Below are 10,497 nucleotides of genomic sequence, written 5' to 3' on the forward strand. Positions count from 1 at the left end.
ACCTAACATGGAATGTCAAATCATATCTGTACATTTCACTATTTATGGTAATTAGTTTAAATGAAGACATAGTGGGTGAGGGATTGATTACCATGTACTGTGGACTGAATAAAAAGGAAGACCCAAGAGCACACTGATGGAGTTTCTGAGGGTAATGAACCCAGCCCAATCAGCAGTTGAGTCAATGACCTTTCTCCCATGAAAATGTCAGAAGAGGGAATCCTGACTGCAGGACTGCAAAATTTTGATGTGACCCTTTGGTTGTTTCATTGCAGTGCTCTGTGTCACACATTTTGACTCAGTTGTTTATGTTGTAATTTAACCAGTCTGGCATCACATTTTGAAATATGCCTGCTACTGAGATGTGGTATGGTTTCCTGCACTCTTCATTGAACCAGCCTGTTTTGATCCTAATGGTCAAGTGGGGCATATGCTGAATCATTGGGTTCCTGTTCATATAAAAATGTAAAACTGCAAATGCTGGTAATCTGAAATAACAACATAAAAGTGCTGAAGAAACTGAGCAGCATCTGTAGAGAGAGAAACAGGATTAAGATTTGACTACAGTATGATTCATCTCCAGAGCTCTGAATTTAAATCTGAGGAGTTGGGGGAATCCAATGAAATTAAATAAAATAGTTACTCGGGAAAGTTAAACGATTAAATACAACTCTGCAGCTTTGATGCCCAAACTCCTTCAGGGTCACATTCCTAACCTTCAGATGTTGACCAAATCAATCATCTAGCTGCCTGTCATGTCATTCATGGTTTTATTCTTGTCGGGTTATTCTCAGGATGCTGTCTCTTTCTCTCACTTTGTTTTTTGCTCTGTCTCTTTCCTGGTGTGCTTTTGGGCCTTCCATTCCTCTTGCAGCACATTCTTTCTCCATCACTACCTTTATCCTCACCCTGTCCTCTAGCTTCCGGATGTTTCCACAGGGTTCACTGTCTCCCAGCAACTGATAGCAACACTTCGGAGTAAAATTTGAATGAACTATTCCTGATGATCTGATGAACAATATAAATGATATTGAGACAATGTAATGTAACTGTTGGCACAGTGGTTCGCACTGCTGCCTCACAGCGCCAGAGACCCGGGTTCAGTTCCCGCCTCAGGTGACTGACTGTGTGGAGTTTGCATGTTCTCCTTGTGTCTGCGTGGGTTTCCTCCGGGTGCTCTGGTTTCCTCCCACAGTCCAAAAAATGTGTGGGACAGGTGAATTGGCCATGCTAAATTGCCCATAGTGTTAGATAAGGGGTAAATGTAGGGGTATGGGTGGGTTGAGTTTCGGTGGGTGTGTGGACTTATTGGGCCGAAGGGCCTGTTTCCACACTGTAAGTAATCTAATCTAACTGCCTATAACTTGATCTACTATTGACTCTAGCTCATTTATAAAATTGTAATCCCTGTAACTTCACATTTTCCTGTCATCCCTGCTACACCGACCTGCTCGTCACCTGTTGTGAGAGATGTCGACAGCTGGCACCTTGTTGGAAGGGGAAACCTTACTGGATATTCATCCTAAAGGTGTGTGAAGATCTTGAGTTGGAAACTGTCACCAATGCCTCTTCAAGTATGAATCAAAAGATTTAAAAATAGCAAGTGGTGAAGAATGACCATGTGACCAAAACAAAACCAATTCATGCTCAGGTAACAAGAGGTAGTTTGTTACACAGTAGAGAGTTGGAAGCTTACAGTTGGAAGACTAGAGAGTAATAGCAACACTGACTAAGAAACATTGTTGTCTCCAATGAGATATTAGGTAGGCATCAGCTATCTGATTACAGGCCGCAGAGCAAACAGACTGACTAATTCCACCAAAAGGCAGTCAGATATATGTGTGTCTGCGTGTGTGGGTGTGTGTATGTCAGTTAGCTTTTCAGACCAATGCTTTGATACAACAATCTTATACATCAGCTGATGATCTGCAGTTCTGTGTCTCCAGCACTTCACTCAAATCATCTGTCTGTATGCTGTCAAACTGCATTTTCAAAGTTAATATGGACACATTGCTTCAGTTCAATGTAAAGAAACCAAAATACTTTTCTTTCAACACTATGATAATCTCAGTTTCCTCACCACTGACCCCATTTTCTTCCCCCACCAATTACTGTACTGAACTCAAGCTTGTCCTTGCTGTTTTACATTATTGTGAGCCTGTCTTGCTGTTCATCTTCAAGACACTATTGTGCTTTTCTGGCTGATTGCATGAGAGAGAGAGAGAGATAGGTGTGTCTTCTTTGAGGTTAGTGAGCAATAGCACATAAGACAATGTGGCTTTGATAGTAAGTTTTGCCACTTTGATTAGTCTACAAATGATCAATCCAGTCAAACACTCCCTTGTTAGATTTAAGTCTATTGTCACATGTACTCGTTAAAAGTTTACAAGTCACTACTTGTAGTGCCATATCAGATACAAATGTTCTTAAGTACAGAATCTTCCCTATGGTGTGAGGAGTGTACCTGTTTTTGGAGTGAATGAAGGGCTTTTGCCCGAAACGTCGATTTCGCTGCTCGTTGGATGCTGCCTGAACTGCTGTGCTCTTCCAGCACCACTGATCCAGAAATCTGGTTTCCAGCATCTGCAGTCATTGTTTTTACCTGGACAATATTTTGTGTCAAGTTAAAATGTTTTTTGTATGGAAATTCACGTTTGTTTCTTGAGTTTTTAATTAAATTTCTTTGAAATGATGTCATGAAGAAAGAATGGCTTAAGCCTGTTTTTAGTTTTTTTGAAGACGTGAATAAATAAATAAAGTTAAATGAATGCTGTGCAGATTGAGTGTGGAATACATCCCAAGATGAGAGAATGAGTAATAAATATTGTGTGTGGATGATGTCTGGTTTAAATTTTTGTATTCTGGAAGTGTGATGTTTGCAGTAGTTAATGATCATACTTTTGAGTTTAAATGAAATTTTATAATCAAAATTCTAGATTAAGTTGTAATTGAAACAGAATAAGTATTTTGAACTATAAATTCAAGTTGAAATTTCTTTTCAAAACTGCAATTCAAATGAAATTTTGTTGCATTAGACATAAGAGGACTTTAATCTGAATATAAATTCACACATAGAGTTAGTTTTCAGTTCAGATGCTGCTAAATGGCACTTTGAAACATCCAGTCTGTTTTTAAGCTTCAGATGAAAGAAAGAAAAGGATAATGGGAGTGGAAAGAATTTAAACGTTAGTACATAAAAGATCATTCAATTTCCTTTTTAAAAAACGCTCGTGATTTGGAAAAGCTGCTTTCTTTGTTTGAGAGCAAACCATGTGCTTTCTTTGTCTCAACTGAATAGCTCCACCTACCTTTCAACTGAACAAAACTGATTCCGTTTTGAGCCAAGTGAATTTTGTTTGTTTTAATAGTGAGAATATGCTACCACAGCGCAACAACTAATGCCTAAACAGATTTAAGGGTTATAGAACTTTATTTCAGTATAATAGTTTGGACTGAAAACTTTGCCTTCCAAGCAATGTTCTTTGTTGCGGGGTTTCAGATGCTTTACTCATTATCTTTTGAGATTTGAAGTGTTTATAAATTGGTTGTAGTTCAATTTCCTACAACTATAGACATTTCCATCTTTGACAAGTTGAAAATGAACAAAAAGTCTGATCATTGTTTCTGATATTTAAATTGATAATTGATTTTAACTGCTTTCACTAAAAAGAAAGAAATTATGCGTTTTAAAGCAATAAATGGAATGCTTAATTATGGGTTTCTGAGTATCAAGATATAATTCTTTGTTTTGAGGAGAAATAAATTGAACTAATGACAGGCAATAATACTATTACTTAAAGTTGGGATAATTTATATGGAAGCATTGTTAGAATGATTTTCTAGGCTAACACATAAAATGTTACAGTTATAAAGGCAAAGAACAAATAGACATAACATTTGCTTTAAGTAAAAAATTAGGTCTGCAGATGCTGGAGATCACAGCTGAAAATGTGTTGCTGGTTAAAGCACAGCAGGTTAGGCAGCATCTCAGGAATAGGGAATTTGACGTTTCGAGCATAAGCCCTTCATCAGGAATGAGAGAGAGTAGCCAAGCAGGCTAAGATAAAAGGTAGGGAGGAGGGACTTGGGGGAGGGGCGATGGAGGTGGGATAGGTGGAAGGAGGTCAAGGTGAGGGTGATAGGCCGGAGTGGGGTGGGGGCGGAGAGGTCAGTAAGGAGATTGCAGGTTAGGAGGGCGGTGCTGAGTTGAGGGAACCGACTGAGACAAGGTGGGGGGAGGGGAAATGAGGAAACTGGAGAAATCTGAATTCATACCTTGTGGTTGGAGGGTTCCCAGGCGGAAGATGAGGCGCTCCTCCTCCAGCCGTCGTGTTGTTATGTTCTGCCGGTGGAGGAGTCCAAGGAGCTGCATGTCCTCGGTGGAGTGGGAGGGAGAGTTAAAGTGTTGAGCCACGGGGTGGTTGGGTTGGTTGGTCCGGGCGGCCCAGAGGTGTTCTCTGAAGCGTTCCGCAAGTAAGCTGCCTGTCTCCCCAATATAGAGGAGGCCACATCGGGTGCAACGGATGCAATAGATGATGTGTGTGGAGGTACAGGTGAACTTGTGGCGGATATGGAAGGATCCCTTGGGGCCTTGGAGGGAAGTGAGTGTGGAGGTGTGGGCGCAAGTTTTACATTTCCTGCGGTTGCAGGGGAAGGTGCCGGGGGTGGAGGTTGGGTTGGTGGGGGGTGTGGATCTGACGAGGGAGTCACGAAGGGAGTGGTCCTTGCGGAATGCTGATAGGGGAGGGGAGGGAAATATATCCTTGGTGGTGGGGTCCGTTTGGAGGTGGCGGAAATGACGGCGGATGATACGTTGTATGCGGAGGTTGGTGGGGTGGTGCTTTAGTTGAATCTGCTTGCATGTTCATGGCTTGAGAATTGACAGTGTTCTGGTCACGGATAAAGGATTTGCTTGACTCAGGTGGCTTGCAATAAAGTTGTAATGAAGAATAACAATGGGTTTTTATTATTTTTAATTATGCATTGGACGTTGAGATTTTAAGTGCAAAGTTTGTGCAGATCACACCACTCAGGAACAAAGGAATTCATGAACTTGAGAGAAAAAAACCGTGTCAACAAAAATGAGGAGTTGATGGAGGACGAAGATACTGTCTGATGGGAAAATAAAGGCTCTAAGAATGGTTTAGATAATGTTCAAAAGCATTTGTTGAAAGACTGAATGTTTAAAAGTGAACTAAAAATGCATGAAGATATAAAAAAACACTAGCTTCTGTTTCAAGCTGGTCTGGATCCACACAGGAATTCCAAAGACAAAAGAGTGATTGTTTCTCAATAGGTTAATAATTAAAGGAATAATGGGAGGAATCCTCATTCCAGTTAGTTCACTTGCATTAATTAGGTCCTTTCACAATACAGGGTGAAGTCTTTGATGTGAAGGGCACTGCTTGTCATAGGCCACTTGGGTGTTTCCTTTCTTCCTGATGGTGGAAATTAAAAAAAAAGGGTGAAGTCATTTGTAATCAATGCCTGTAATAGAAATAAAAATCTGTTTTTTTTTATAGTGGACAGGACATGTCCGTCAATGCTTTTGCGCGAGATTGGACAATAAGATTGCTATGTAAACTGTATAAGGAAAGAATGAAGGGAAAACCTAAAACAACAAAGTGAGATTAAATGTTATGGGTAAGATCTACTATCTTGTAAGTTTAGTGAGGGTCAGAAAAGTGTTGGTTGGATCAGTACACGAATATATTTCTCTTAGCAATGTTTGTCTGAAGTATTTTTAAGAGGCTGCACTAGACAAAGAACTGATTCCCGTTCACCTTGAACTCTAAATATTTAGCAACCTGTTCTTAAATTCATTGATGGGTGATGTTGGCTGGGAGCACAAGGTCTCATGACTCATATAGCGTGTACAGTCTCAAACTGTCTATGTGAAATGATTGCAGCTGCTAAGATCCCAATATGAAATTTCTATACAGAGGCATTCCATAGCTCACTTGTTGGAGAGATCCATCTCCCACTCTATGGAGGACAATATTAGACTATTATTAGTGAGTGGTGCAAATCCTGACAGCTCATAACTAATGAGCTGCTCTGTTTCTTAAGTTCCACATACAGGCTCCTTGCAGGCAGCTTGCTATGTTTCAATCTACAGCACAGATTATCGTTGCTGTTGCTGTAACCCAATAAAGGTGCACAGAAATGGAGGAGGAACAGATGTACCAAGAAGCCCAGGAACAGCAGCAGGCTCCAGTTGGTGCTGCACAACCTCCACAAGAAGGAGTTGAAGATCCCCTCAGGATATGGAGGAGACACAGAGTCTATCATCCTCAATTCCGTTTCCTCTGGATGTGCAAACCACAGACTGAGCATGTTCTGGGACACCATTCCAGAACTGTGCCAACCTGTGGAACAGGACCTGTGCCCTCTCAGATTGGTAATCCTATTCCTGATCTCACTGAATCAATTGATTTCCCTGTGATTAGGCCAGTAAGGTAGCCTGGGCTGTAGGCTTTGCCAATATTGCTGACTTCCCCAGATATAACGTTTTATAGGTGAGATATGCATTGATTGGAGATGGCCATACCATAATCAAACAGTATTCATCAAGAGAAAGGTGTTTCATTCCACCAATGAACAAGGCATCTGTGATCATCAGTAACACATCTTTAGAAGTCTGCACCAGGTAAAGTACATCAATACACTTGAGAATTCTTATGTACCAGATTCATTACAAGAGCTGATTGCCTTACACAGATAGTTACTGAGAAAAAAGCTCTACCCTCTACAAGTATAGCTGGTGACTCCATTACACAACCCCGCTGACTGAGTTGGACTGTAGATACAATGTAGCCCATCCTTCAACCAGTGTCATAGTGGAGGCAAAAGTGAGGACTACAGATGCTGGAAACCAGAGTTTAGATCAGAGTGGTGCTGGAAAAGCACAGCAGATCAGGCAGCATCCAAGGAGCAGGAAAATCGAAGTTTTGGGCAAAAGCCCTTCACCAGGAATAGAAGCAGGAAGCCTCCAGGGTGGAGAGATAAGTGGGGGGAGGGGCTAGGGAGAAGGTAGCAAAGAGTACAATAGGTGAGTGGGGATGAAGGTGAGAGGGGAGTGTGGAGCAGATCGGTGGGAGGGGAGATTGGCAGGTTGGACAGGTCATGAGGATGGTGCTGGGCTGGAAGTTTGGAACGGGGGTAAGGTGGAGGGAGGAGAAATGAGGAAACTGATGAAGTCCACATTGATGCCCTGGGGTTGAAGTGTTCCGAGGCGGAAGATGAGGTGTTCTTCCTCCGGGCGTCGGGTGGTGAGGGAACGGCGGTGAAGGAGGACCAGGACCTGCATGTCCTCTGCAAAGTGGGAGGGGGAGTTGAGATGTCAGGTCACGGGGTGGTGGGGTTGATTGGTGTGAGTGTCCCACAGATGAACCCTGAAGCGCTCTGCGAGGAGGTGTCCAGTCTCCGCATCGGGAGCAACGGATAGAATAAATGACATTGGTGGATGTGCAGGTGAAACTTTTGATGGATGTGGAAGGCTCCTTTGGGGCCTTGGATGGTGGTGAGGGAGGAGGCGTGGGCGCAGGTTTGCAAATTCCTGCAATGGCAGGGGCGGGTGCAACAACAGGAGGGTGGTTTGTTGGGGGACATGGACCTGACCAGGTAGTCATGGAGGGAACGGTCTTTGCAGAAAGGGGTGGGAAAAGAAATATATCTCTGGTGGTGAGGTCCAATTGGGGGTGGCAGAAATGTTGGCGGATGATGCGATTAATGCGAAGGTTGATGGGGTAGAAAGTGAGGACCGGGGGTTTCTGTCCTTGTTACGGTTGGAGGGATGGGGTTTGAGGACAGAGGTGTGGGATGTGGACGAGATGCGTGGGAGGGCATCTTCAACTACATGAGAAGGGAAAGTGCGATCTTTAAAGAAGGAGCCAGCTGGTGTGTTCTGTGGTGGAACTGGTCCTCCTGGGAGCAGATACGGCAGAGGCAGGGGGATTGGGAATACGGGATGGCATTTTTGCAGGAGGTAGGGTGGAAAGAGGTGTAATCCAGGTAGCTGTGGGAGTCGGTGGGTTTGTAAAAAAAATGTCAGTGTCAAGTCAGTCATCATTAATGGAGATGGAGAGTTCCATCAAAGAGAGGGAGGTGTCAGAGATGGTCCAGGTGAATTTAAGGTCAGGGTGGAATGTGTTGGTGAAGTTGATGAACTGCTCAACTTCCTCGCTGGAGCACAAGGTGGCGCCAATGCAGTCATCAATGTAGTGGAGGAAGAGGTGGGGAGTGGTTCCGGTGTAATTACGGAAGATGGACTGTTCAACATAGCCAACAAAGAGACAGGCGTAGCTGGGACCTATACCGGTGCCCATGGCTACCTCTTTGGTCTGGAGGAAGTGGGGACGTCGGGAGAGGAAGAAATGGAGGGCTTGGAGGCCCTGATTATGGAGGATGGAAGTGTGGAGGGATTGGATATCCATGGTGAAGATGAGGTGTTGGGGGCCGTGGAAACTGAAGTCTTGGAGGAGGTGGAGGGCGTGAGTGGTGTCTCGAACGTATGTGGGGAGTTCCTGGACAGGTGGAGGAGGGGGGTGGGGAGGGAGGGATAGGACAGTATCGAGGTAGGTGGAGATAAGTTCGGTGGGGCAGGAACAGGCTGAGACAATGAGTCGGTGGGGGTGGTCAGCCTTGTGTATCTTGGGAAGGAGATAGAATTGGACTGTGTGGGGATCCCGGACTACGAGGTTTGAAGCTGTGGCTGGGAGGTCTCCTGAGGTGATAAGGTTCTGTATAGTCTGGGAGATGATGGTTTGGTGATGGGGGGTGGGGTCATGGTTGAGGGGGCGGTAGGAAGAGGTGTCCTCGAGTTGGCGTTTGGCTTCAGCGGTGTAGAGGTCAGTGCGCCAAACTACCACTGCACCCCCTTTATCTGCTGGTTTGATGGTGAAGTCGGGATTGGAGCAGAGGGAGTGGATGGCCGCGCATTGTGAGGGTGAGAGGTTGGAGTGGGGGAGGCGGTAGACAGTTTGAGGCGGTCAGTGTCTCGGCAGTTGGGAATGAAGAGATCGAGAGCGGGTAATAGACCAGCGTGGGGTGTCCAGGTGGATGGAGTGTGTTGGAGGCGAGTGAAGGGGTCCTCAGAAAGTGGGCAGGAGTTCTGATTGTAAAAGTAAGCTCAAAGGTGGAGGCAGGGGAAGAAGTGTTTGACGTCACAATGTGTACTAAATTCATTGATGCGTGGACAGAGGGGGATAAAGGTAAGGCCTTTGCTGAGGACTGATTGTTCATCCTCAGTGAGGGGGGGGTCTGGAGGGATGGTGAAAACTTGGCAGAGCTGGGAGCTAGGACCTGGTGTGGGTGTGGAGCTGGGTGAGGAGGCGGAGCCTGTAACTGGAGTGAGTGTGGTGGTGAGGGGAATGGGAGTGGAGTCATGAGCAGGGGTGGTGTTCCCCAGGGTCATAGTGGAGCAGATGTTCAGTAACACATAGATGAAGTTCAATGCTTGGATTGGTCTGGGTGGAGTGTCTTCCCGTACACTCTGGACTACTTCCGCCACTTAATCCTTGCATGTTGTACACTGTATAACTGGGGCAGGCAAAGAGAGGATATGATAGACGCTGAAAAACTGATAAAGTGGCAGCAGTCTTCTGAGGCAGTTTGTCTAACAACCAGGGATAGGACTTACACAACTAATGGTAGGTCATGTGCTGTGTTGTAGAGCAGAGAGACCTAGGGGTTCAGGTACATAACTCTTTAAAATTTACATTACATACAGACTGGGTAATTAAAAGGCATCTAACATGCTTGCCTGCATTGCTCAGTCCTTTGAGGTTAGGATTTGGGAAATCATGTTGAAGTTATAGATGACATTGGTGAGGCCTCTTCTGGAATACTGTGTCCAGTTCTGGTCGCTGAGTTATAGGAAGGATATTATTAAGCTAGAGAGGGTTCAGAAGAGATCTACCAGGATGTTGCCAAAGTTTGAGTGATGAAGAAAGATTAGATAGGCTCTGACTTTGTTTTACTGAAGTATAGGAGGTTGAAAGGTGACTTTATAGAAGTTTATTAAATGTAGAGACAAGGTTAATTAGTTACAGGTAGGTGGGGGATTTCAAAACTAGGTGGCACATTTTCAAAGTAAAAGGAGAGATATTTAATAAAAGATATGAGGGGAAAATTTTATTACACAGGGCGATTCGTGAGTGGAATGAACTTCCTGAGGAAGTGGTGGATGAGGACACGATTACAATTGGATCAGTACATGACTAGGAAAGTTTTGGCAGGATATGGCCAGAAGCAGATAGGTGGGACCTGTTTAGATTGGGATTTTGACTTCCCAAGTCCTAACTTCAAAGCACTCAGCAATGAAGGCAAGCATGTTAAATGCCTTTTTAATCATCCTGTCTATGTGTGATGCACTCTTCAAAGAATTATGTACCTGATCCCCTCAATCCCTCTGTTCCAGCTTCAGTCATAACAATCGAGACAGAACTTAACTGAGACTGAGTTGCAGAAAATAAAAGCTTGGTTCAATGATCACTC

The sequence above is a fragment of the Hemiscyllium ocellatum genome, chromosome 13 (genome assembly GCF_020745735.1).
Source record: "Hemiscyllium ocellatum isolate sHemOce1 chromosome 13, sHemOce1.pat.X.cur, whole genome shotgun sequence".
NCBI lineage: Eukaryota > Metazoa > Chordata > Chondrichthyes > Orectolobiformes > Hemiscylliidae > Hemiscyllium > Hemiscyllium ocellatum.